General features: G+C 40.4%; 1 protein-coding gene across 9 annotated transcripts in view; it reads right to left on the reverse strand.

Annotated features, from left to right (window-relative positions):
• MYO6 (myosin VI) overlaps positions 1–25554 on the reverse strand; it is a 121599-nt gene that overhangs the window by 77108 nt on the left and 18937 nt on the right. Inside the window, exons 1-2 of one of the 9 annotated variants that reach the window (XM_073224334.1) lie at positions 6240–6391; positions 4488–4621 (exon numbers count right to left, since the gene is read on the reverse strand). The exons of 5 other annotated variants lie outside the window; for them this stretch is intronic. The gene's annotated coding sequence lies outside the window, so the exon portion shown is untranslated. Of the gene's footprint in view, positions 1–3988; positions 4012–4487; positions 4622–6239; positions 6392–25554 lie in introns of those variants that run through there. 3 more of the 9 variants (XM_073224336.1, XM_073224335.1, XM_073224338.1) reach the window with 3 other exon arrangements.

Raw genomic sequence — 25554 nt, forward strand, 5'->3', positions numbered from 1 at the left:
GACTCGGAGACACTGGGAAGGGACTGGCGGGCACGGGGCTGGAGGGTGGGCAGGAGGGGACAAAGGGGCGCAGCAACTCACAGTGACAGGGTGAGCTGGTCAGGGGGACGGCGGTGCAGCACGGGGCACAGCCAGTGACTCCGGAGCAGCGTCTTGTGCTGACCGACAGTAGCTGCACTAGCCGGGGCGAGGGGTTAATAACGTGGGGAAACGGTGAACCACTCGGTTGTATATTCGAAACCAACATCAGATGTATATCAACGGTGCTTTAAGAAAAAGGAGCAAGAAAACACTCTGGCAGCACAGGAAACGGGGAGCCAACAGAGCGGCACCCGTGACGTTATGAAGGAAAAGGACGTTCCCCCCCCAACCCCGGACTCTGCGCTCAGGTGACCTCCAGCCCAAGTGCAGTGCAACCAAGAGACCCCCAGCCGCCGACCCCGGCCCTGACTCGTCTGGACCTCTTATTCTAACTCTGAGTTGATGATACACTTGGGCCTAGAGAAGCTGTGGACCTCACTTCCTCCCACACTAAATAACTATTATCTTCTACCTATTGCAAAACTCACTGGAATCTAAAACCTGATTTTTCATGAAGGTTCATTTAAGTGTTTTTGGAATCCTAAATATTTATAACATAAATTATCCTTCATTAATCATTTAAGTCTGACTTATTCATCCCACAAGATAAGATTCTTCTAGACATGTTACTATTTGTTGCCAGAAAATCATTCAGAAAACACATGCAATCAACATTCACACTTACTGAGACTGTTTGCATATGAAGAGTACTGTACTTAAAAAGACTATAAATAGAATATTTAAAAGACAGTCATAATTCCCAAGGTTATGGCACTAGCAACTTCAAACACATTAAAGGCTGACCACATGTGCATCACAGGAATACAAAGGGGAAAACTACAGGAATTACTGGGGTTAGTGAAGCAAATTTAAAATCTTTGAAATTCCTCAAGTTATTCCGGAAGAGAGACAATGCTCTACAACACCCCATCACCAACTGAAAATTACCTCGTTCTTAGTACTTGATAAGTGGTATTTCTAGAGTGAGGGTGAGGAGCGCGTGGGCAGGAAGCTGCATGTGAGTGGACACACCAGAGGCCAGAGTGACAGGCACGTGCACACCCACATGCCTCCTTCTCCGCGACTCCTGAAGGTCCAACAAGGGCCACGTGCCCCAAGCGGAACGGGCAGATCCACGCACCACAACCCACGAGCTGTCACCTGCCTCACCAGGACCTTCCAAGGCTGTACTCCGCGGGCTGCGGCTGTGACACAGGACAGTGGATTAGTTTATTAACTAGGCTGTTAGAAAGTGAGTGCTAGCTGAAGGTAATTTAAAGTTTGGCTGAAAAAACTGGAATAAGATACCAAAAAGGAAAAAAGAGGCATTGGACAGGGTAAGCAGGACACTTACAAGACTGCCTTCCACAGTCATTTGTTCTGTTAGTTTCTATTTAGCCACCTGTATGTGCTGCGTACAGGGAGGTGCTGGGGACGTATCAGTGAACAAAAAGGGACATGAGCTGGCCTCATAAGGCTTCGCAATAGGACAACAGCCATCTGGAATAGCAAGTGAGCAAAACTGGCATAAATCCCTGCCCCACAGAATCCTAAACTCTACTTGGGGTAAGAGGGTGGCACACATGTACCAAATCTGCCTACTCTTCCGCCTGGCCAGATCCTCGCCTTGCTGATAAAAAGAATGTTACACGCACCTTGGCACACAAGTGTAAACTGGCAACCTCTGCCCCCTGTACCACGGTTCCCTGAGGCTGTCAGCTTCCCTGGTACACAGGTACTGTGAGAGAGCCGGGCCCCGGGCAGCTGGCAGCCAGGGCTGGTGTGCTGTGTGTGCCCAGAACAATCTTTCAATGAGCATTTCAGGTCCACAGGAACTCAAACATCCAGCACAGCTCCCTCAGAAAGCTACTTCTGCAAAGGCCTTCCCAGAAACATTCAAGTTCAGCTAGATGTACAAAGTATGGGGATTATTTAATTGCTGTAACACTGTATTATGCATTCATTAAATATGCATCAAATATATTGGTTTTATCAGCAATAAAAATTCATTAATGGGGAGGAGAAAATACCTACCATAAGTCCAAACTCTTGACAAAGAGATAAAATAAAACATCTCAAGATAACAGTTAACAATAGCTAAAGAAAATAATAGCTAAATATTGATTACCTCAATTAAATTAAAAAGTAATTTTGATATTCACTCATTTATTTTTTGAATTAATATATATTTAGTACCTACTATGTGCTAGCCACTGTTTTAAGCTTAGATACTGATGAGAAAATACACAGCTCTAAGTTCAGTCTAAGACACCAAAAACATGTCTAGGCCAGCTCGGACACTCTTCCCGGTTCCCCTTGGTAGCAGGTCCAATTAACCACCGCCATAGTCCTGGTGACTGGCCACTTTTACAAAGGTTAAGTTGTGCTTGCAAATACAACCTCAGAAAGCCCAACGTAACAACTGATGTTTAAAGCTAGGACCAGTACCACCTGATCTTAGAAATAGCCTCAGAACACCAAGACTAACTTCAACTTAACTGGTATAGCTAAGATTAACTTGCTAACCAAAAAGGAGATAAGAAAATAAAAGCAAGTATTTTATTAACAAGTATATTGTATGATTACTAAATATTAAAAATATTTTATAAGAAAATTTGAAAACTGATACTACCAAGCAAATTACTTCAAATATATAATCTGGATTATGAGAATTGGTTATGATTTTCTTACAGATCTTCAGAGAAGAAATCAAACTGTATTTCAGATTTCAAATTACTATCACAAAACAGCTCTGAATTTAGACATAATTTAAATAATACATGTGGATAATCTATATGAAAATAAACTGGCCAAAATGCACACCATTCTAGAATAAACTCTGTATTCTTGAAAGTAACTAAGCATCTCAGTTTATTTCAGAAGCTCAAATTTCTCTAACAGATCTTAAAATCCCAAGACATTATAATAGTAAAATAATTTATCCAAGGTGATTTAAATTTTCCATACACTCTAACTAATCTTTTTTATTGTCCAATGATCACATCCAGAACTTACCTTGTTTTGTAACTAGTGTTAGATTTAAAAGTTACTTCTTAAAAGTTTGTTGGTCTTTCACAAAAGCAGTTTGTAAAAGAGTGAAGACTTTAATCCATTTTCTCCACCAAAGGCAATGTTGATCTCGCAATAAGTGCTTAATGAGAAGAATTATCAAATTTCAAGAAACCAAGCTGGTCTTCAAACCAAAGAAAGACCTTTTCTCCAGGAGGATCCTGCCTATAAAAAATGTCCCCACCTGTATGTTACTGCCATGTGAACAGACAATGGAACAGAATGGAGAGCCCAAATACAAACCCACACATACATGGTCAATTAACATACGATAAAGGCGCCATGAATATACAATGGGAAAAAGACAGCCTCTTCACCAACTGGTGTTGGGAAAACTGGACAGCTACATGTAAGAGAATGAAACTGGATTACTGTCTAACTCTATACACAAAAGTAAACTCAAAATGGATTAAAGACATAAATGTAAAACATGAAACCATAAAACTTAGAAGAAAACACAGGCAAAAATCTCTTGAACATCAGCATGAGCAATTTTTTCCTGGACACATCTCCTCAGGCAAGGGAAACAAAATAAAAAATGAACAAGTGAGACTACATCAAACTGAAAATCTTCTGTACAGCAAAAGACACCATTGGCAGAACAAAAAGGCATCCTGCACTATGGAAGAACATATTTGTAAATGACTTACCTGATTAAGAGTTAACATCCAAAATATATAAAGAACTTGTATACCTCAAAACCGCAAAAAATGGGTAGCGGATCTGAGCAGACATCTCTCCAAAGAAGAAATACAAATGGCCAACAGGCACATCAAAAAATGCTCCACATCACTAATCATCAAGGAAATGCAAATCAAAGCCACACTGAGATACCTACCACCTCACACCAGTCAGAACGGCCACCATCCAAAAGACAAGAAGTAACAAGTGCTGGCGAGGATGTGGGGGAAAGGGAGCCCCCTACACTGTTGGTGGTGCAGCCACTGTGGAAAGCAGTATGGAGGTTCCTCAAAAAACTAAAAATAGAAATACCATACACACAGTAATTCCACTCCTAGGAATTTACCCAAACGAAACAGACTCCCTGATTCAACGGATATATGCCCCCCTATGTTTATTGTGACATTTTTTACAATAGCCAAGATATGGAGGCAACCTAAGTGTCCATCAATACACGTATGGATAAAGAAGAGGTGGTACATATATACAATGGAATATTATTCAGCCATAAAAAAAGATATTTGCAACATGAATGGATCTAGAGGGTATTATGTTAAGCAAAATAAGCCAGGCAGAAAAAGACAAATACCATACGATATCACTTATTTATGGACTATAAAAACAAAACAAAATGAACAAAATAGTAGTAGACTCACAGACACTGAAGAGTGACCAGTGGTTACCAAGGGGAAGGGGTTGGGGAGGTGGCTTCAAATCTCCCATCTCAGACATGAAGCTTTGCCTCCTCCGGTTTCTCGTCTGCACCGGTAGTTTATATGAGCCACTAGATCTGGAAAAAGACCGAGGTGTGTAATGCCACATGGTCCTGACTTATTTTTTAATGGCATAAGAAATAAACATAAGTTTAAAAGATACATAAAGGCTTTATGAAAACCCTCTCATTACTTCTTTCATGAACATTAAAGTGTTTATTATTTCTTACTTGTAAAGTATTAACTTGGATTTGGACTTAAACTCTTTAATGGGTATATTATTAGAAAGTACAAACTAGCCCATGGCTGCGTGGTCTGTGCTGAAAGGTAAACACAATGATAGGCGGGATTTATACCGTCTTCCTGTTGATGCTACATTCAAACGACTAACCGGGAGAGAATCAAAAGGCCTAGAACTTTCATCGGAATCTTTCATTTTATTGGCTTAGTCACAAAATATCTTTATGCAGTTTCTTTCCTGACATACCAGTAACAATATGAAATAAGAATGTTCGCTATTCTACAAAAGGAGAAATGAATTCTTTGAATCTTTTCAAATTTAATTTAATTACTTCCAACCCTACTCCTCAACATACTTGGACAATATCTATCAAACTATGTGTAAAAATCCAAGTTTTCTCACTTGTTAAAAATAATCAAATACTCCTCAGGTTCCCACCACACTTCCTTACCAACCTGCACCTGTGCCCGTACCTCCTGCCCCCCTTCCACTGCCCACCAGACCCCACCCTCTCCGGCCGTGCAAAGACTCTGATCTCCCCCCTCGTCCCTTCCAGGCCGGCTACCCCCGTCCGAACTCCCCTATTTCCTCCCTTCTCACCCTCTCTGGACCCCACTCCTGGTGGACTTGCACCCCAGCCTGCTGACCACCGAGGCCCCTGCCCGCTCACCCATCTGCCTCCCGTGCGCAGCCTCCCCCGAGGCCATGGTCGCCTCAGGGTGCCCCCCTCTCCGGTTTCCTGCCTGTAGAGCCTCAACGCCTTTCTTGGTCTCCTTTGCCTGAATCCTCATCTTTTCAACATGAGAAATTCTGAGGACCAAGTCTTCTCTACCTACTCTCACCTGCTCTGAGGCTTTAAACATGGGCCCCATGCTAACAGCGCCCCCACTTCTACCTCCAGCTGCCTCCTCTCCTGACCCCAGGTGAGCAGAGCTCAGGGCGCCCTCAGTGTCACCTCCTCAGAGACCCATCGCCTCCTCAAACCTCACACACCCTACAAGGGCACCCTGTCTCCCCTTTCAGCCCTAGGCCTCTCATCGGATGCCGTCACCCTTCCTCCTGCACACGCCGGAACCTTCCAAGTCATCCCCAGTGCCCGTCCTACTCTCCCGTTTCTCAGCCAACCTTTCTTCGACCAGTCCCGCTGGCTCTACATTCAGATGACATCCACGGTCTGCCCATGTCTCACCAGTGCAGCCAGTCCCACCTTGCCTCTCGCCAGGACGACTGGTACCTTCAAACTCCTTTCGTTGCCTGTGGAGTCGGTTCTCAGTGCGGCTGTCAATCTGATCCTTTTCTGACCAAGTCCTCCTGTATTTCTGCCCCACAGTCTCCAAGTGCCTCTCCATCTCACTCACATATAAGCCTGCCTCTTACAGTGGCCCACAAGGCTCTCTACAAACTATCCCCCTTGCCCAAAACCTGACGCTGTCCCCACCTCTTCTCCCTCTCACCGTACTTGACGCGAGACAGTCTCCCTGCAGTTTCCTGAACACACCGGGCATGCGTTCCAGGACGCTGGCATTTACTGATCGATCCCTCTGCCTGAAAGACACATATGCTTTGCTCCCTATCTTCTTCAGGTCTTCGCTCTACAGTCATCTTCTCAGGGAGGCTTCCTTGACCTTATTTAAAATAGCAGCCCCACCCAAAGCCGGAACACCCCAACACTCCGTCCTACTTTGTTTTTCCTATAGTACTTAATTAACATCTGACACATATATCTTACTTATTTAGGATATAAGCTTCTTCCGTCCAGGGGCTTTGTTGTACTCACTGACATGAATCTAGAAACCCAGTTATGAGTCTTAAAAAAAAAAAAAAGCAAGTGAAATAGAATCAACAAATCTTTTTCACAAAATGAGTCTTCAAGCAAGTGTCCTGGGATTAATAAATGGGTAGAGCCTTACAGTCAACCTATTACTGTTCAATAATATTGTATGATAATATTTTCCAACCTCTGTAGGTAACAGTAATTTCAGTAGCTTGGAATGGCAAACCAAAAACTACTTATTTTCAGAAACAATTTTCCTTTCTCAATCACCAGCCACTGGCAAAGGAGGCACTACCAGGACACCAAAATGCTACGTCTCTGATAAAGCCTATTTCAAAACAGCTGCCAGAGCAAACCCTGAGTGATTTGCTTGATTTCAGTTCTTCTCACTTTCAGAACTGGGGGAACTGTGACTGTGATTATAAGAACTATTCAAAGCAGCAACAGAATGAGACCCTATAAATACTTTTAAAGTGTCTTCCTGCAGAGTGTAATCTCTTCAGTACATAAGTCACACATTTCTAGGGTAACACACATTTGGGAGAGTGGAATCTAAAGGTGATTCTGAATCCTGAAGTAGCATGATCACAAAGTCATTCTGCAAACATTTACTGAATTCCTATTTTATGCCAGACACAGCACCAGAAAAAAAAAAAAATCAGCATTTTTCACCCCACACAAAACAGGCACATTTTTTTTTCTTAAAATACAGACAGAAACACATATAGAATAAGATCCTAAAGCTTCCTAAAATTACAACGTTATCTCCCATTACCATTAAAAAAACAAACTAATTACTTTGGGGGGTGCTAAATGCTCGGCTAAAGTGCTGAGTTCCCAGGCATCCAGACATCTCAGGAAGCCAGTGCCCCGCCCCTAAGCACTGTGGAGTGAGGAGAGTTAGTCTGCGTCATCTTCCCATTCCCCATCCCTTCCCGTCAGAGGACACTACTCAGGCCGGACAGCAGGCAAAAACCAGGACAAGGGCTGTCCTAACTCCCCGAGATGAAGATTCAAACCTTACCTTTCAGTAAGTAAATGGGGAAAAACAAGGCAAATACTTTCTTGCCTTATAAAGAAATATGCTTTTGCTTGCCTTATGAACTTCCTGGAGCTAATACTTTTTAAAGTATTAATTTGAAAATCTCAAACACTGGTGGCATCCGCTGTGTTCACATTGCTTTTTCCTGATCTGTCACCCTGTCCCTCTCTCCCCTACAGGCACTGTTTCTCCCCAACCAAGGTGTTCCACGCAAGTAAGGGACCAAAGTAAAACACTCTTTTCTGGGAGCATCCAAACGAGATCACTGTGATTCCCTGACTCAAGTCATCCCAGGGGGACTTATTTAGGCTTCAGTGAGGGACCAGTTTAAGCTGATTGTGAAGGTCCAAGGATTTAAACAAATAGAGAATTAGGGGCCGGAGAGAGTGGGGGCAGTTATTCTAGCAAATGAAATAGCAAAAGCACAAATTCAAAACTGTGAAACTGGAGGGCGTATTCAGAAGGAGGAGCACAAAGAAGTTTGATGGAAGACAAAGGCTGAAAGGCGGACCCCTGACAAACTGCAAAGAGCCTTAGCTCCAGTTCTCTGTTCTCCAGGCGGTGGTGCCGTCTAACTGATGCTCACATCAGAAAGGTCACTGTGTTCTGACAGACGAGACTGTCAGAATCCAATAGGGTGAGGAAAAAATATCAAAAAATAGGACAGGATCAAAGAGAAGGGCTAAATGGGACAGACACACAATGGCAGCAGGTGACAGTGAGCACCCGAGCCGAACACCTGAACAGGCCTCGTAACTAACTGGGTGTTTCAGACAAAAGTAAAAGAAAAATTAATATTACATGAGAAATTTAATCCCTTATTACAAAGATTGTTCACTCGCCATTAGTTTTGTAAGACATTGTCTCCTAACTCCCCTAAATAGCAAATTCAGTATAGCCATCATCTTAGAAAGTTACTAGGTGTTTTCTGACTGTCACAACCTGCTGGGCTATAAATATCCATATCAGATGTATTTATTGCTTTCTATCCATTGTACACAAACACATTAGATAAATAAAATTACTGAGTTGGAGTAACATAATAGATTCTCAAAACATGGATAAAAATACAGTTTTGCCAAACAGTTGGCAAGATTTAGGTGAGAGATTGTTTTACGGTACATTTTGATAAAAAGTAGATTCATAAGTAGCCAAGTAAATCAAATGGGGATTTCTCTGAGTGCAAAAATTCGCCTGGACTCTTGATTTCTTAGAGTAAGGCTTCAGACCAGCACAATTTATGGATTACTATGATCCTTCATAAAAAGTGTTTTATGAAACCACAGCTTCTGTCAGGACCTTTAAAAATTAATCAAATAGTTCTCACACACAACTGCTCTACAGTATTACACAGTGATGTCTTACACTTTACACACCTTCCCAGCCCAGAAAGCAGGACGACATTCCAAAGGAATGCTATTTGCAAGGGCTACAGTTTCCCCAAAGAGAGTTACAAGCAAGCAAACCGTTGTGTCTTGTTCTTGAAGCTGCTCTCGCCGTGAACAAGCTCTCCTGTGCCCCGCAGGCCCTCTGCCTTCCCGCCTAGCCACCAACACAGCTGTGAGAAGGTCTGTTTTAAAAGCTGCTGCTTTCTGCCAACCGAAAAATCCAATCTTGAGATTTTACAGCATCAACTTTGTAAAGTCTCTAGTTATTAAGGTCAAGTGAGTCCAAAAACTTTAAGACCGAGTAGTTCAAGTACTCAGTTACTACTTTTATAATCTCATTCATTTTCCAGACTTAATTACACAGCAATTATTCAATAATTAAAATTCAACTCAGCTACCAGTTAGTCTCAGCTCACAAGATTCACCACCCTAGAACAGAATCCATTAGAATTACTGAGTACTTTTCATGAAGGAAAATTTCTTCCCATTCATGGTTTCAGTCTGCTTTTTTCCTTCATCTTAGCAGTTCACACTGAAGCAAAATTTAGCATAATCTTCCCATAAGTCCCATTCAATACTGATAGTACTTCATGAAGATTAACTTTAAAATTTTTTTATTATAAAGAGCAGGCATTTTTAAAAAGCCAAATACACAGCTTAAAAAGTTTTCCGTGGCCAACAGGGTTCCCCCCTCCCCCCACTCTCCCTCCTTGCCCGGTCCCTCTCCAGGGCTGCTGCCCAGCTGTCCTCCTGGACTTCCCTTTACTGCTCTCTCCTGGGTGTGTACTGGAGTCCCTTCACTCCCAAATAGGTCTTTATTCCACCTTCATACTTAAATGATAGACTGAACACACACCCAGATGAATACCAGGTTGGAAGTCAGTTCTCTTCAGGATTTTAAAGGTTTAACTAGTATTTTTAGCATCCAGAACTGCTGCATCTTTCAGCTTCCTGATCGTTTTATACGCCTCTGTTTCTCCTTCCCAGTGGAAGTCTAAAGGATCCTTCCTTAATGGGGCCCCAAACTTCATGACACATGACTAAGTCTGCGCCGTGCCACACAATGTGAAGACGCATGCAGTCTGCACACACAAGTCATACAAAGCTAAGGAAGGTTCTGATATTGTTTCTACTATTTCTTTTAAAACGTCTTCTGCTCGCCACTGCTCTGCTCACAAAGGGCCAGCTGGGGCGAGCTGCCCTCCAGGCGGACTGAGACAGACCACTGCTGGCGGAAAGACAGAACGGCGGCCCTGCCCATACCGACAACAGCAACTGGGGCTCCACCACAACGGGCAGCCAGGCACTGGAGAGGACAGAGTCTTGAGCTTCTGGGCACCACAGGCTTTTTCATAAGGCCTAACTCTCTAAACCAGGAAACAAACATATTCATCTAACACAAAGGAAGAGACAAAGAAACCCTGACAAAATGAGGAGGCAGAGGAATATGTTCCAGACAAGAGCACAGGCTAAGACACCAGAAAGAGGGCTAAATGAAGCGGAGACCACCGATCTTCTTGATAAAGATTTCAAAACAACAGTCATAAATATGCTCACTGACCTGTGGAAAAGTATTGATGATCTCAGGGACGACTTCAACAAAGAGACAGAAGAGTAGAAAAAGAGCCACTCAGAGCTGAAGAATACAGCAACTGAAATGAAATGTACAGTGAAGGGAATGAATAATAGATTGCTGCAATTAGAGGAGATAATCAAGGAGATGGAAATTAGAGAACAGAAACACAATGAAGCTGAGGAACAGAGAGAAAAAAGAATTTCTAGAAAAGAAAGGATGCTAAGAGAGCTGTGTGACAACTCCAAATAAAACAGTATTCCCATAATAGGAGTCCCAGACGGAGAAGAGAGACAGAGGAGTACAAAGTCTCTTTGAAGAAATAATTGCTGAAAACTTCCCTATCTGGGGAAGGAAATAGACACCTGGGTCCTGGAAGCACAGAGAGCCCCTAACAAAAGGAACCCCAGGAAGACAAGCCAAGACATATAATAGTTAAAATGGCAAAGATTAAGGATAAAGAGAAAGTATAGAAAGCAGCTAAAAAGACATAAAAAATTTCTTAAAAAGGAAACCCCATCAGGCTATCAGCAGACTTTTCAGCAGAAACTTTACAAATCAGAATGTAGTGACATGAAATATTTAATGTGCTGAAACAGAAGGACCTCCAACCAATAATCCTCTATGCAGCAAGGTTATCATTCCAGATTGAAGGAGAAGTTAAAGGTTTCCCAGATAAACGAAGGCTGAAGGAATTTCTAACCACTAAACAGGCCTTACAGGATATGTTAAAGGGACTTCTGTAGATGGAAATGTTCTTAAGTCTAAAGTTTTCACCATTGAAAATAAACCCACAGTAAAGGTAGTAGAACAAATACTTACCAAGCATGTATGAAGTTAAAAAAAAAAACAGTAAAAGCAAATACACACAAAATCAGTCAAGGGATATACAAAAAGTGCAGATTATGGCATCTAATACATAAAGTAAGGAGGAGGAAGAAGAAAAGATAAGTAGTTTTAGATTGTGTTTGAAATGAGCAATTCAGCAACTAATATAGGCTGTTAGGAAACTATCCTTGAACCTTTGCTAACCACAAACTAAAGCCTGTAATAGATACACAACAGATTTAAAACAAAACAAAACAAAACAAAAACACTGCACTAAAGATAACCATCAAGCAACAAGAGCATAAGAGAAGAAAAGAACTACAAAAACATCCATAAAACAATGAATAAGGTGGCAATAAGTTCATATCTATCAATAATCACCTTAAATGGAAATGGGCTGAATGCACCAATCAAAAGACACAGGGTAGCAGAATGGATAAAGAAACAAGACCGTCTATATGCTGCCTACTCATATCAGACTCATATCAGACCTAAAGACATACATAGACTGAAAGTGAGATGGAATAATAGAGAGAAAAAAGCACAAGTAGCATTACTTAAGTCAGATAAAATAGACTTCAAAACAAAGTAACGAGACAAAGAAGGGCATTACATAATGATAAAGGGATGAGTTCAACAAGGGGACATAACAACTTTAAGTATCTATTCACCCAACATAGGATCACTTAAATATATAAAATACTAATGGACCTAAAGGGGAAAACAGACAGCAACATAATCATATTAGGGGACCTTAACATATCCCTTACATCAATGGACAGAGCAACCTAGGCAGAAAATAAATAAGTAAACAGAGGCACTGAGCAATGCATTAAATCAGATGCACTTAACACATATCTACAGAACACTCCACCCAAAAGCAGCAGGATACACATTTTTCTCAAGTGCATATGGAGGTTCTCCAGAATAGATCACATACCAGTCCACAAAAAGAGCCTCAATAAATTTAAAAAGATTGAAACTGTATCAGGCAACTTCTCAGACCACAGTAGTATGAAACTAGAAATAAATTACACAAAGAAAACAAAAAAAGAACACACGAAAACATGGAGGCTATATAGCATGCTTCTAAATAATCAATAGATCAATGAACAAATAAAGTAGAAATCAAGCAATACATAGAGACAAATGAAAACAAAAAATACAACAGCCAAAATTTGTAGGCTGCTTCAAAAGCAGTTCTAAGAGGGAAGTACATAGCAATACAGACTTACCTCAAGAAACAAGTACAATCCCAAATAAAGTCTAAACTAGCATTAAAGAAACTAGAAAAAGAACAAATGCAACCCAAAGTTAGTAGAAGGAGAGACATAATAAAATCAGAGCAGACATAAATAAAATAGAGAAAAATAAAACAACAGAAAGAAATCAATGAAACCAATAGCAGGTTCTTTGAGAAGATAAAAATAGACAAACCCTTAGCCATACTTATCAAGAAGAGAGAACACAAAATCAGAAATGAAAAAGGAATAGTCACAACTGATACCACAAAAATACAAAGATTAGAAAATTCTATGAAAAACTGTATGCCAATAAATTGGACAACCTAGAAAAATAGATGAATTCCTCAAAAAATACACCTTTCAAGACTGACCCATGAAGAAACAGAAAATCTGAACAGACCAATTACCACCAATGAAATTGAATTGGTAATCAAAAAACTCCCAACAATCAAAATGCAGTACCAGATGGCTTCACAGCTGAATTCTACCAAACATTTAAAGAAGAGCTAATACCCATCCTTCTCAAAGTATTCCAAAAAGTAGAATCTCATTCTCTGAGGCCAATGTCATTCTAATACCAAAACCAAAGATGCTACATAAAAAGAAAATTATAAACCAATATTCCTGCTGTATATAGATGCAAAAATCCTCAATAAAATATTATCAACCCAAATTCAAAAATACAACAAAAGAATCATCTATTACAATCAAATGGGATTTATTCCAGGGATGCAAGGATGGTACAATATTTGTAAATCAATCAATGTGATGCACATTAACAAAAAAAAAGGATAAAAACCATATGATCATCTCAATCAATGCTGAAAAGCATCTGACAAAATTCAACATCCATTCATGATAAAAACTCAACAAATGGATAAAAGCAAATGTACCTTCGTATAACAAAGGTCATATATGACAAACCCACAGCTAACATAATACTCCACGGTGAAAAGCTGAAAGCTTTCCTCTAGGATCAGGAAGACAGGGATATCCATGCTCACCACTTTAATTCAGCACAGAACTGGAGGTCCTAGACACAGCAACCAGACAAGAAAAAGAGATGGAAGGCATCCACATGGCAAGGAAGAAGTAAAACTGTTACTATTTGCAGATGACATGACACTATACATAGAAAACCGTAAAGATTCCACCAAAAACTATTATAACAAATAACTGAATTCAGCAAAGCTGCAGGATACAAAACTAATGCACAGAAATATGTTGCATTTCTATACACTAACAACAAATTAGCAGAAAGACAAATCAGGAAAACAATTTCATTTTCAAATGCATCAAAGAGAAGAAAATACCTAGGAATAAATCCAACCAAGGAGGTGAAAGACCTATACCCTGAAAACTACAAGACATTCTTGAGAGAAATTACAGAAGCCACAAATAATGGAAATCTATCCCCAGCTCCTGGACTGGAAGAATATTGTCAAAACAGCCATTCTACCCTAAGAAATTATAGATTCAATGCAATTCCCATCAAAATAACAACACCATTTTTCAATGAACTAGAACAAATGGTACTAAAATTCATATGGAACCACAAAAGACCCCAAATAGCCATAGCCATACTGAGAAAGAAGAACAAAGCTTAGGGTATTGTGCTCCTTGAATTCCCTATACTACACAAAGCTACATCAATCAAAACAGTATGGTACTGGCACAAGAACAGACCCATAGATCAATGGAACAGAATGGAGACCCCAGGTATAAACTCATGCATATACAGTCAATTAATATATAATGAAGGAGCCATGAACATACAATGGGGGGGAAAGAGAGTCTCTTCAATAAGTGGTGTTGGGAAAACTGGACAAGCTACATGCAAGAGAATGAAACTGGATTCCAGCCTAACTCTATACACAAAAGTAAACTCAAAATGGATCAAAGATCTGAATGTAAGACATAAAACCATAAAATTCTTAGAAGAAAACAGGAAAAAAATCTCTTGAACATAAGAGCAATAGTTTTGTAGATGCGTCTCCTCAGGCAAGGGAAACAAAATGAAAAATGAGTAAGTGGGACTACATCAAACTAAAGAGCTGTACAGCAAAGGACACAATCTGCAGAACAAAAAGGCAACCTACAGTATGGGAGAATATATTTGTAAACAATTCATCTGATGACAGGTGTGGGGTAAACTGCAGAGTTTCTAGAATATCCCACCTAGCCTTAGTTCATTTACATATCGATAGGGAGGGCCTAGTGTTCACCACTGCAAGGCCTCCCGTTGATCTGGGGCAAGGTGTGGAGAGGCAGAGGCCCATTCTCTCCTCCCCTCCATTCCTGGTATGCTATTGGTCTGGAATCTGCCAGTCAGCAAGGACCCACCAACAGATTTCCTCCTGGAAGGGGTGGGCAGAAAGTAGAGAGTACACTGCAAGGGCATAGTGCAAGCAGAGGCTGGAGGAACGGGTGATGCCCGGCCTACCTAGCAAATTCAAGCAAGCTGTGAGCAATAAAAAAAAAATGGTTTCTCCTAACCTATCCTTTCCCTCGACTTATTTCGGTTTCACCAGTTTCATAGGGCCCAGAACACCCTCCCTGCCCCCAAGAGCAACAAGGGGTTAACATCCAAAATATACAGAGCTCATATGCTCCAACACCCAAATAACAAAAAACCTGATTAAAAAAATGGGTGGAGAACCTGAGCAGACATCTCTCCAAAGAAGAAATATAAATGACCAACAGGCACATCAAAAGATGCTCCACATGACTAATCATCACGGAAATGCAAATCAAAACCATAGTGATATATCACCTCATAGCAGTCAGAATGGCCACTATCCAAAAGACAAGAAATAACAAGTGTTGGCGAGGACATGAAGAAAAGGGAGCCCTCGTACACTGTGGGTGGGAATGTAAATTGGTGCAGCCACTGTGGAGAGCAGTATGGAGATACCTCAAAAAACTAAAAATAGAAATACCGTAAGAACCAGCAATTCCACACATCTAGGACTTTACCCAAAGAAAACAAAATCCCTGATTCAAAAAGATCTATGCACCTCTATGTTTATCACTGTATTATTTACAATAGCCAAGATATGGAGGCAACCTAAATATCCATTAATAGATGAATAGATAAAGCGGTGGTACACATATACAATGGAATATTATTCAGCCATAAAAAAAGAAATCCTGCCATTTGCAACAACATGGATGAACCTAGAGGGTGTTATGCTAAGTGAAATAAGCCAGTGGAGAAGACAAATACCATATGATTTCACAAGCAATTTATTGGAACAGCCAATGTTAAAGATGTTACAATGGAAATTACATCTTTAAGCACTGTGAAAATTGTAAACTGGTACGTTTTGAAAAGCAACATACTATATGTATATATCAAGAGTCTCAAAACCATTTATACTTTTTTTGATCTAGTACTGTTATTTTCTGGGCATGCTCTATACTTAAAGAAAATAATCAGAACCTATAAACATATTGTCTTAAGTGGTACTTGAAAAAAGAGGAAGAAGGAAAAAAAGAGAAGAAAACAAACAACAAAGGAGAGGAAAAAAACTCAGAAATAAGCTAAATGTTTAATAATAAAAGGCAATTAAGTAAATCATAGTGCTGTGTAATTTGCAATAAGCACTGCTGTGAGATGCCAGGACGTGGGGTGATTATAAGGGGTAACACCTACCTAAAACTGTTCTTATGAGGATTAAATAAAATACCATATATCTCAACAATTCTAATACGCATTTTTCATGTGCTAACATGTTTAAGACTAAGATGCATTTAGCAATCAAGGGTGTGCATCACTTCACTAGCAGCATTTTCTTCTTTCTCAACAGTGCATAAAATAACTGTGCACCTTAAAATTCACGGTATTAGAAGACAGTTTAGATTCAGTGAAATCTAGCAATGGATTGCAGAGCCCAGCACAAATCTGAATTGCATAATGTACTTGGAGATTGGTGATCTGAAGCTGGTCATGTAGGCAGTGAGCCTGCACCTCCCCTCGGATCATCGCTGTACCTCCTTGTAACACAGAGTGACTCTCTGTTTTTAGCTAATGTGCACACTGCATATGAAGACACATCACATTGCCTGAAACTTTTCCTTTGTTTAGTAACATGGCAAATGCTGATTTCTTCAGGAACTGCTTGCCCGCACCTCCTTCCTCAGGCCCACTCCCAGTGCCCCAAGCCCCCCAGGCAGACCTCATCTGCACCTCTGCTCAAATAGCTTCTGACAAAACCATTCAGGAACCAAGTTCAGCGTCACCTTTCCAAGGACCCTCTTGCCTCAGTCTCTTCCCACCACTCTTTCATCTCCGCCCCCACTTTACCCCACCCGTGCTCCTCCCCACAGGAGCGGGACAGGAGGTCTGACCGGTACTCACATTCCTCCCAAGGGCTGAAGTGTCCTGAGGACGGGGGTCACTCTGCTCCACGGGTGGCCAGGAACTGAGGAGTCAGAGGCAATGGAATCGACTATAAAGGGGAACGAGGGAACTTTCTGGGAAAACAGAACTATTCTAAATTTCAAACTGTACTCCGGAAAAAGATAGTTTTATTGCATGTAAACTACACCTCAATATACTTGATTTCCAAAAAAATCACTCATTAGAATTCACATTAACAGTACAAAATTTTTAAAAAATGCAACAGCCAACTGTGATTTTTTTTTTTAAAAAAGGCCCTCAGAAAACTAGGAAGAAAAGGTAAATTCCTTAATTTGATCTCAACATGTGGGAAAAGTCATACTTATCAGTAAAGCACAGACAGCTCCTCCTTTAAAAACCGAACCTGTAAGGACGCCTGGCACCCTACTCGTAACAACATCTTACTTGTGCTCTTAGTAGGTACAGTAAGGCAAGAAAAAGCAGCAAAAGATTTGAGGTTTGAGAAAGAAGCAATAAAACATGTTACTTGAAGACCTGATCGCATACACAGAAAGTATTTTTTAAACTTATAGACAAATTATAGTAATAGTAAGTACATTTGTAGAATATAAAATTAATGTACAGAAATGAATTCATTTCTATATACCAATAGTAGTTAAAAAATTAAAAATTTTTGAAGCTATCACTTAGTGTCAAACAATATCTACCTATCAAATAGGAATAAATGAAATTTAAAAATATATGCATCCCCCTCAAAGATCCTTCATTACAAAGCAGAAAATAGTCCCTGTACATGCGTCAGACGCCACCCAAACCAAACGAGCCACGTTCTGCTTTGCACACGTACCATTCCTGTGGTACTTCTGCCAAAAACATATAACCTAATTCTCCTCAGAAGGAAATACCAGGCAAACCCAAATTGAAAGGCTTTACACAAAATAACTAGCTGGGATTATTCAAAAATTTCAAGGTCATGAAATACAAAGATGAGGAACTGTTCCAGATGACAGGAGACTAAAGCACATGACCACTGAATACGACACAGGATCTGGGATTCACTTCTGCTGGGAATGCCATACTTGGGACAAATTCACGAACTCTGAGTATGGTCTGAAGATTTTAAATAACATATTGGCAACTGTTACTCATGATCATGTGGGAGAATTATTTCATTAGAGAAATACAAACTGAATTGTTCAGGGCTGAAAGCAGGTTTAAGTCTGCAACCTACCCTCAAAAAAAACTAAGTGTAAGGTATGTGTGCATGTGTGCAAGGGCATATAGAGAGAAGAATATAAATGTGGTGAGGTGTTCATTTAAGGGTTCCAGCGGAAGGGTCTCTGGGTGTTTATAAAGTACTGTTTCTGCAACTTTTCTGAAAGGGAAACTAGAGTTAAAAAAAAGCTAAAAAGAGAAAATGTGTCAACCTATGACTGAGAGAACTATACATTAAGATAAATCAACAAAGACCTGAATAAATTAAACAATACTTTATAATCCCAGATGAGAAGATGCAATACTGTAGATGTCAATTCTCTCCAAAGTGATCTCTAGGTTCAATGCAATCCCAATTAAAATTCTAACAGACTTTTTTTTAGTACTCTACAATCTGATTCTACGACTTACACAGAAACCTAAGGGGCAAGAAAGGCTAAGACATTACTCAAGAACTAGATGGGAAGGTAAGATTCATTATAAGCTACAGTAAAACAGTAATGGCATATAAGGGGTAATGGTGCAGGAGTAGATCAAACAGACCAATGAGATACAATAAAGATCGGCACATGTATAAGTATATATTAATATTTTATTTACAACAGAAGCAGAAATACAGAATAAAATGGCAGTGCAAGGGAAAGGTAAGCTTTTCAATAAATGCTACCAGGAAAACTGGACATATTTGAGACTTAACTCACACCATACACAAAAATTATTCGCATATGGGTTATAGATCCACATGAGAAAAGCAAACAATGCAGCTTCTAGAAGTTCATTCAGGAGATGAGCTTCATGACCTCAGAACAGGGGAGAACTTAAAACGGGGAAAAAATTAACCACAAAGGAAAATAAGCATAAATCTGACAAAACTGAGAATTTGTATTCTTACTACATTGCACTCCTTTCTCCCAAAGAAGGCATTTAGCAGAACTGTCAGTTTTTCTTATTTATATGTTGGTATGACTTTCATCTTCAGTGTGAGAAGCATTGTTCCTCTGGGCTTCCAGCCATTAATTTGCTGGGAAAGATCACATATGAACCAAGGTAGCTCCCACCCCACGGAACTGATTCCTCTGCCTCCCCAGCAGCAGAAAGGACTGTCCACCGCGCTCTCTCGCCCTCCCCCGATCTGTAATAGCCTGGCATACAGCTGGCGCTCAACGGGACAAGTACTGGGTAGATGACTACATAAATGAAAATTTAACTTACTTGAGAAAACCGTTATGCATATGACAAATCCATATTTGGAGGACAGACTAAATATTAATACTTAATGAGTTACAACATGACTCCAGACATCACTACACGTCCACCCCTCTCTACCAGTTCCAAGGATGAACAAATCAAACAACAAATGTTTTTTAGTTTTTCTACAAAGGCTCATAACAACAATGCCGCGCCTCCACCTCGCAGGCTGGCGCTTGATTCCCCCACTCCATCCCCTTCTTTTTCTTTGCCTCTTTAAACTGGAAACTCCTTCAGCTGGGCTGTCAGGCTGCCCTACAGCTACGCTCTGCCGGTTTTCTCCTGCCTGACTTTTACACTCCTATTCGGGCTCTCAACCTCGCCTCCATTCCCTGTACCTTCAGTTAGTTATTTCACTTTCCCTCCCAACCCCCAGCCCTCAAAGTCACCCCATTGGCGATCTCCTAATGCACTCATGTGAGTGTCCACCACGGTCCTGCCGAAGGTAGACTCGCCAACAGGAACTCTCCCCTCTGCCCCCGCAGCACAGCAGCCATCTGACTTCCTCCGTAAACACAGCCGCCTTTTTTGCTCTCCTTCACTTCGAAGAGTCACTGATACAAGAAAAGTTCACGTAACTGCGCTTCCATCTAGATGATAAATTTCCAACTCTTTCAAAACCGCTAGCAAACACTAAATGATAATAATCATGACCAGAAATTGGTGGATCCTAGACATTAGTAGAGGAGCTTTGCTGATATTGTCAAAATAATTGATTTTATCGACCTCTTGACTGCCCAAGGCCTTGTCTATTTCTGGGATGTGGCAGTACTACTGAGGCAAGGATAATATTTAAAATGGCAGTAACACATGAGACATCAAATGCCATCTCAAGGGTGGAAACTACCCCCTCTGTAAAGTATTTCATTATTAGAACTCAGAGCTCCACCCGGTGAGCTGTCACCAAACAACAGGAAGACACAAAGGGAGGGACACAGAAACCCGGCTAACAAGGCTGTTTCAGTGTCCTGATTTCACAGGCAGGGTTACAGGTTCAGTGAACCCAATCATACGTACTCCACGCAGTAATTCTCATTCAAAACCAAAACAAGACCTTACGCCTGCAGGCTGTTTCCCAAAGGACACAGAAAGGAAGGCTCTGGGAGAAAACCAGAGGCATTTGGGGGAAAGAGACTTTTACCTACCTGATAATATCAAAGGCAATCGCATGTCCTTTTGTGAAAAGCTAGATCTGCAGCAAGTAGACTTCAGAGAGGTTCACAAAGACGGGCAGAATCCTTGGTCAGACTAACGGGGGTCTGTTCTGAGCCTAAGAGACGGTGGGCACAGAAATAACCACTGTGGGGCAAGGCAGCATGGGCGGGTGGAAAACAGGCTGGAAAGGGAAACGAGGGACGCAGGTCTCGGGACGGCACATCAACACAAGAATGAAAAGTTAGGGTTAGAGAGGCCGGCTGAGAAACGGCAGCTCTCTTAGCACAGTGACCAACGGAGCCGCAGGCGAAGGGGGCGGGAGGACATGCGTGAGAATCGTGGCGAGTGACCAGGTCACACCCTTTTCTTTCTAACCAGCTACAGAGAAGAGATTCTTAAAAAGCAAGATTCTCTGAAAGCAGCAGCAATAAGATACCATCACCTGAATACAAAGTCAAAGGAGGGACAGAAACCAAGATAAATACACACAGAAAGCAATTTTAAATTCAGATGAAGTAAGGTAATTAATGAATATTAAAGGCATTTCAACTATCACTGATTTCCAACAAGACACCCAGCACAAATTCCGATTCCCAATGCAAAGGACGTGTATTTATGGGAGCCCCCCAGCAGTGAGCGCCAACCCCCCCAGCCTGCGCCCGCCCCCTCCCACTCACATTGGTGGTGAGGCTGCTCAGAACCACTGATGCCTCTGCACGGGAGCACCTCACGCCTCCCATCTCCAAGGGACACTGGAGGGAAGAGCAATCCTGGAACCCTGGAAGCTGGGTTGTCACCCGGCACAGATCAGCGCGGCAGCCCCATCACAGATGAAGGCCGCGGGCGGCTCCCCTTCTCCCTGGGCTGGATGCCTCCTTCCCCCAAGCTTAGCATGTATTCTGGGCCCAAGCACACTGAAGAGTCACCATTTCACACACACAATTTGCACTCTCCTGCCAGAAAAGCCTCTCCCCTATTCTTTACATACTGCATTTCTGCTCACTCAAAGTTTAAACAAATCTTTCCCACCTGAAGTCTTCCACAAAGCCCTTCTCAGAATTGGGTATTCCTCCCTCGGTACCTGCTTTTAACTTTCTCAAACATTAGTTTCTATTGTTTTGTTTATTTGGTACTTTGTTGTTAGATTTTAATCTCACCTGAGAGCTTAAGTCCAAGAACCCTGTCCTACTTACTGTTATGGTACAGTACCAGCACTTGACACGTGTGGGTAAAATTATAATATTTCCAGAATATCTCGCCTGGCTTGAATGCATCTGCACATCAACAGGCATTCCTCAGGGGTGGAGAGCTGTAGTTCATCTCCATGTGAATGGGTAATTACCTGATCTGAACCTGAGAGGTTAGGGGGTGGGCTTGCTTGCTTCTGCCCAAGCAGGAAAGATACGGCCCCGGACTGCAGTTTGTAAACAATAAATGAGTTTAAACTTTATTTCTCTCTTTACTGATTTTGGTTTTAGAGGTATTTTGCTCCAGGATTTCATTTCCCTAGAGTTACAACATGGTGTACCATATATAGGGAATTATTAAATATTTCTTGATGAACAGATGCGAAATGAATGCCCCCTTCAAACCAAATGGCTAAACAAGGCTGTATATCAGGTTAGAAAGGAAGATGTGTAGCATTATTGGTTCATCTCTACAGAATTTCAAATCCAGCACATTCCTTACCTCATCTCTGTAAAGAACAAAAAAGACTCATAATGTGCTTAGGTAGAATTTTATCATCACATATTAAACAGTCTATTTTAACAACGATTTTTGCCACTACCCAAAATGTTAATGCACACAGTATCTTGTTCCTAAATAAAACAGGACACATTGCTATAAAGTGTCACAAATGAAAGGCAACTTTGTGAATTATAACATTTAAATATACTGTTTTAAAATGCATGTCTTTTAAAAGCAATTTTAAATAAGAGTTTAACAAAGTTAAATGGCTCTAGGAATAATGAGGGGAAGGAAGTACTACTTTGTATTCCAGTTCACTTTTAAAGCATCTTTCTCCCCACTCCAGGAAATAAGTGAAGGGAAAGATTTAATTTTTTAAAGCTATTCCTATTATGTTCACTAACCCTATGAGACACCTAAATGCCATAAAACAATTAAAACACTCATTCGCTGCACAATTTTTAAGACTATAAGATACAGAAGAAAATACACTGTATCGTACATTTGTAAGGTGCTTCGGACCTTAATCATTATAAGTAAATTACAATCAAAATGGAAATACTAAAGCATTAACAAAAGTGAAATTCATTTCAGAGAAAACTATTCACAAACTTAGCTGGGCACTTTCTGACCACTTCCTGTTTCAGTCTGCTTATCATGAAGGCCGCTGGCGCCCGTACAATCACGTAAATAAACTTGAGCGCTGTAAATGCTACTCTTACGTGTGCTATTTGAATTCTACATAATCCATTACTTGACAATTTCCTATACCTTGAAATTTATTATTTCTCCATTCCTCTAAGTCAGAATGTACTACGGTGTCTCAGATCCATATATTATTAAGCAAACTGTTTTGTTAAGTTTGGGAGTGTTTCCCAAGGTCTTAGACTTAAAACATCTAATTCTGGAAACTGAAAAGCTAAGAATACTATTTTCGTTTGCATCACAACTCATCACATGTAAATAAAACTACAAGGAATTGAGGACAGAGTCAAGAGCTTCTTCATATAAAACCCCAAATTCAACTTCGTTTTCTCTTTAACTTTTAAACAGTCTTCAAACATCCAGCCATACAACGGTAAAGAATTCTGCCAGAAAACTGTATTTTATCCATCTTTATCATTAAATTCTGATATCTCCCCTTAAGATAGATATTACTTTATTTAATTAAAACAATAGTGAGATACTTTTTTCTCCCATAACAGAGACAAAAATTAAAAACCATTAATAACTTGTTCTGCTAGTGAGACTATAAACTCACAGATCTCCTGAAGCAGCGCATCTTAGTGTACACCAAGAATATTTATTGTTGACTGTCAGAAAAAATACAAACAACCTAAATGCCTATAAAGAAAGAAAATGGTTTAATAAACCACTGTGGTATCTGGACTACAGAAAGCCACATAGCAACTAGAAACAGTAACGTGGGTCTTTATCTCTCAAGGTGAACATCTAAGGCCTTCAGTTACATGAAGACGTGAAGGTGCCGAACATTTTGTACAGCACAAGATCTCCTATGTCAAAGAGCACACAAAAAACTATACATTTCTACAAGCCTAAAACTAAATAATAGTGAACAACAGAGAAGGATACACCAAAGACGGTGACAGTGCCTAGTCTCTGGAGAGAGAACCAGGACGTAGGTAGTCCAGGGCACTGCCAGTCATATCTGTGTTTATTTGGACTTGTTGGCCAAAGAATGCATTCACTCATTAGTTGAATAATTTTAAGTGAATATAATGTATAAGACATTATTCAAAAAAATCATTGGGGTTAATGATAAATATTAAGCATTAAAAAAACAACTTCCCTAATCACAATGCAAAAGATAAGTTTTTCTTTCTCAGTGGTAAGAAAAAGGAAAATGATTAAACATTACAATTTTAAAATAACTTTCCAATGCTCCAAAATAAATTCCAGATAGATTACAGTTAATTAGGAAGATAAAACATCTTGAATAAAATAGAGCATATTCATCTGATTTGGCAACAATAGTTTTTAAAAACAAAGAATCAATAAATATATTAGTACTTATTAGTTGTAGGTTGTGGCATTATAAATAATTTTTATTTTTTCCTTTACACATTTCATATTTTTCACACTTTCCAAAGGACAGCTATTGGTTTTATATTATATCAGAAAAAAGGTGTTATCTTCAAAGTAACTTTCATTCAAAAATATAATACATTCTATGGAAATTCAAAGTGATGCTCCAAGTGCATATATGTATATGAGTGTAACAGTCTTTTTCGGCAGTCAGACTTATTCCACTCTGAAGTCAGAAAAAACAGTACACAAAACTAAAGATGGAAGTCAAAATAAGAGAATGTGCACAAATTACTAAATTTGGCTTTCTAAGTTTTGAAAAGAATTGATTTTACACTAATAGTTATGCAAAGAAGCCGAGCTTAAGTTTCTTCACATGTAGAAATAAGCTCTGCCATGGGTCCTGTACCACACACAGCCTAAGTTACTAAAGAAAGGGTTCTCAAAGAAAGTGCCAGCTATAGTTTCATCTCCCCTTAAAAATCCTTTCTTATCATTCCCATCAGTTTTGTGTTTTTTAAGCAATATTCCAGGTGCCTGGGCTCATTCAGCCTGTGACTATCCCAATCTCACCAACCCTAAAATATTTTATGTTGATAAGATGACCTAGACTTTGTATGTGGAAAAAGATGTAGACAATGTATTCACAGTTCAAATTTGTGATGAAAGTTATTCACCAAATATACATTCACTGAGCCTCAACTGTAACAAAGTACTAGGTTCTGAACACTCAAAAGTAAAGCCGAGCGCTTTCTGGAGGAGAAAGACGAGGAGCCTGTGCTGAACAGCCACACTCAGTGCTGACACAAAGCATTCGCACGCAGGGGGTCTGGGGGGCGGGGGCAGGCAGGGAGCCGGAGGGCACAGGACCAGGGCCAAGGAGCACGATGAAATCTGGAGGGAATGATACGCCACACATTCGAGGAAAACAAAACACGACGCCAACATGCCCTGTATCAGGACTTGACGGGCCTTGAGAATGTCACTGAGTCCTGGCAATACGAGTGCTGGTCGACTCTGTTAAAAGCCACTTTGCTTCCTTCTTAAGGGCGACTATGAATTTCTGATACGCAAATGTTAATAGTAAACTCTGACTAGACATCAGAATTGTTAACCATTAACAAAGTAACATTAAACAACACTGAATTAAGTCAAGCTTTGAATAGCTAAACTGGGAAAGGAGAGGGGCCGGTCAGGCGTCGCA

The sequence above is a fragment of the Manis javanica genome, chromosome 16, assembly GCF_040802235.1.
Source record: "Manis javanica isolate MJ-LG chromosome 16, MJ_LKY, whole genome shotgun sequence".
Lineage (NCBI taxonomy): Eukaryota > Metazoa > Chordata > Mammalia > Pholidota > Manidae > Manis > Manis javanica.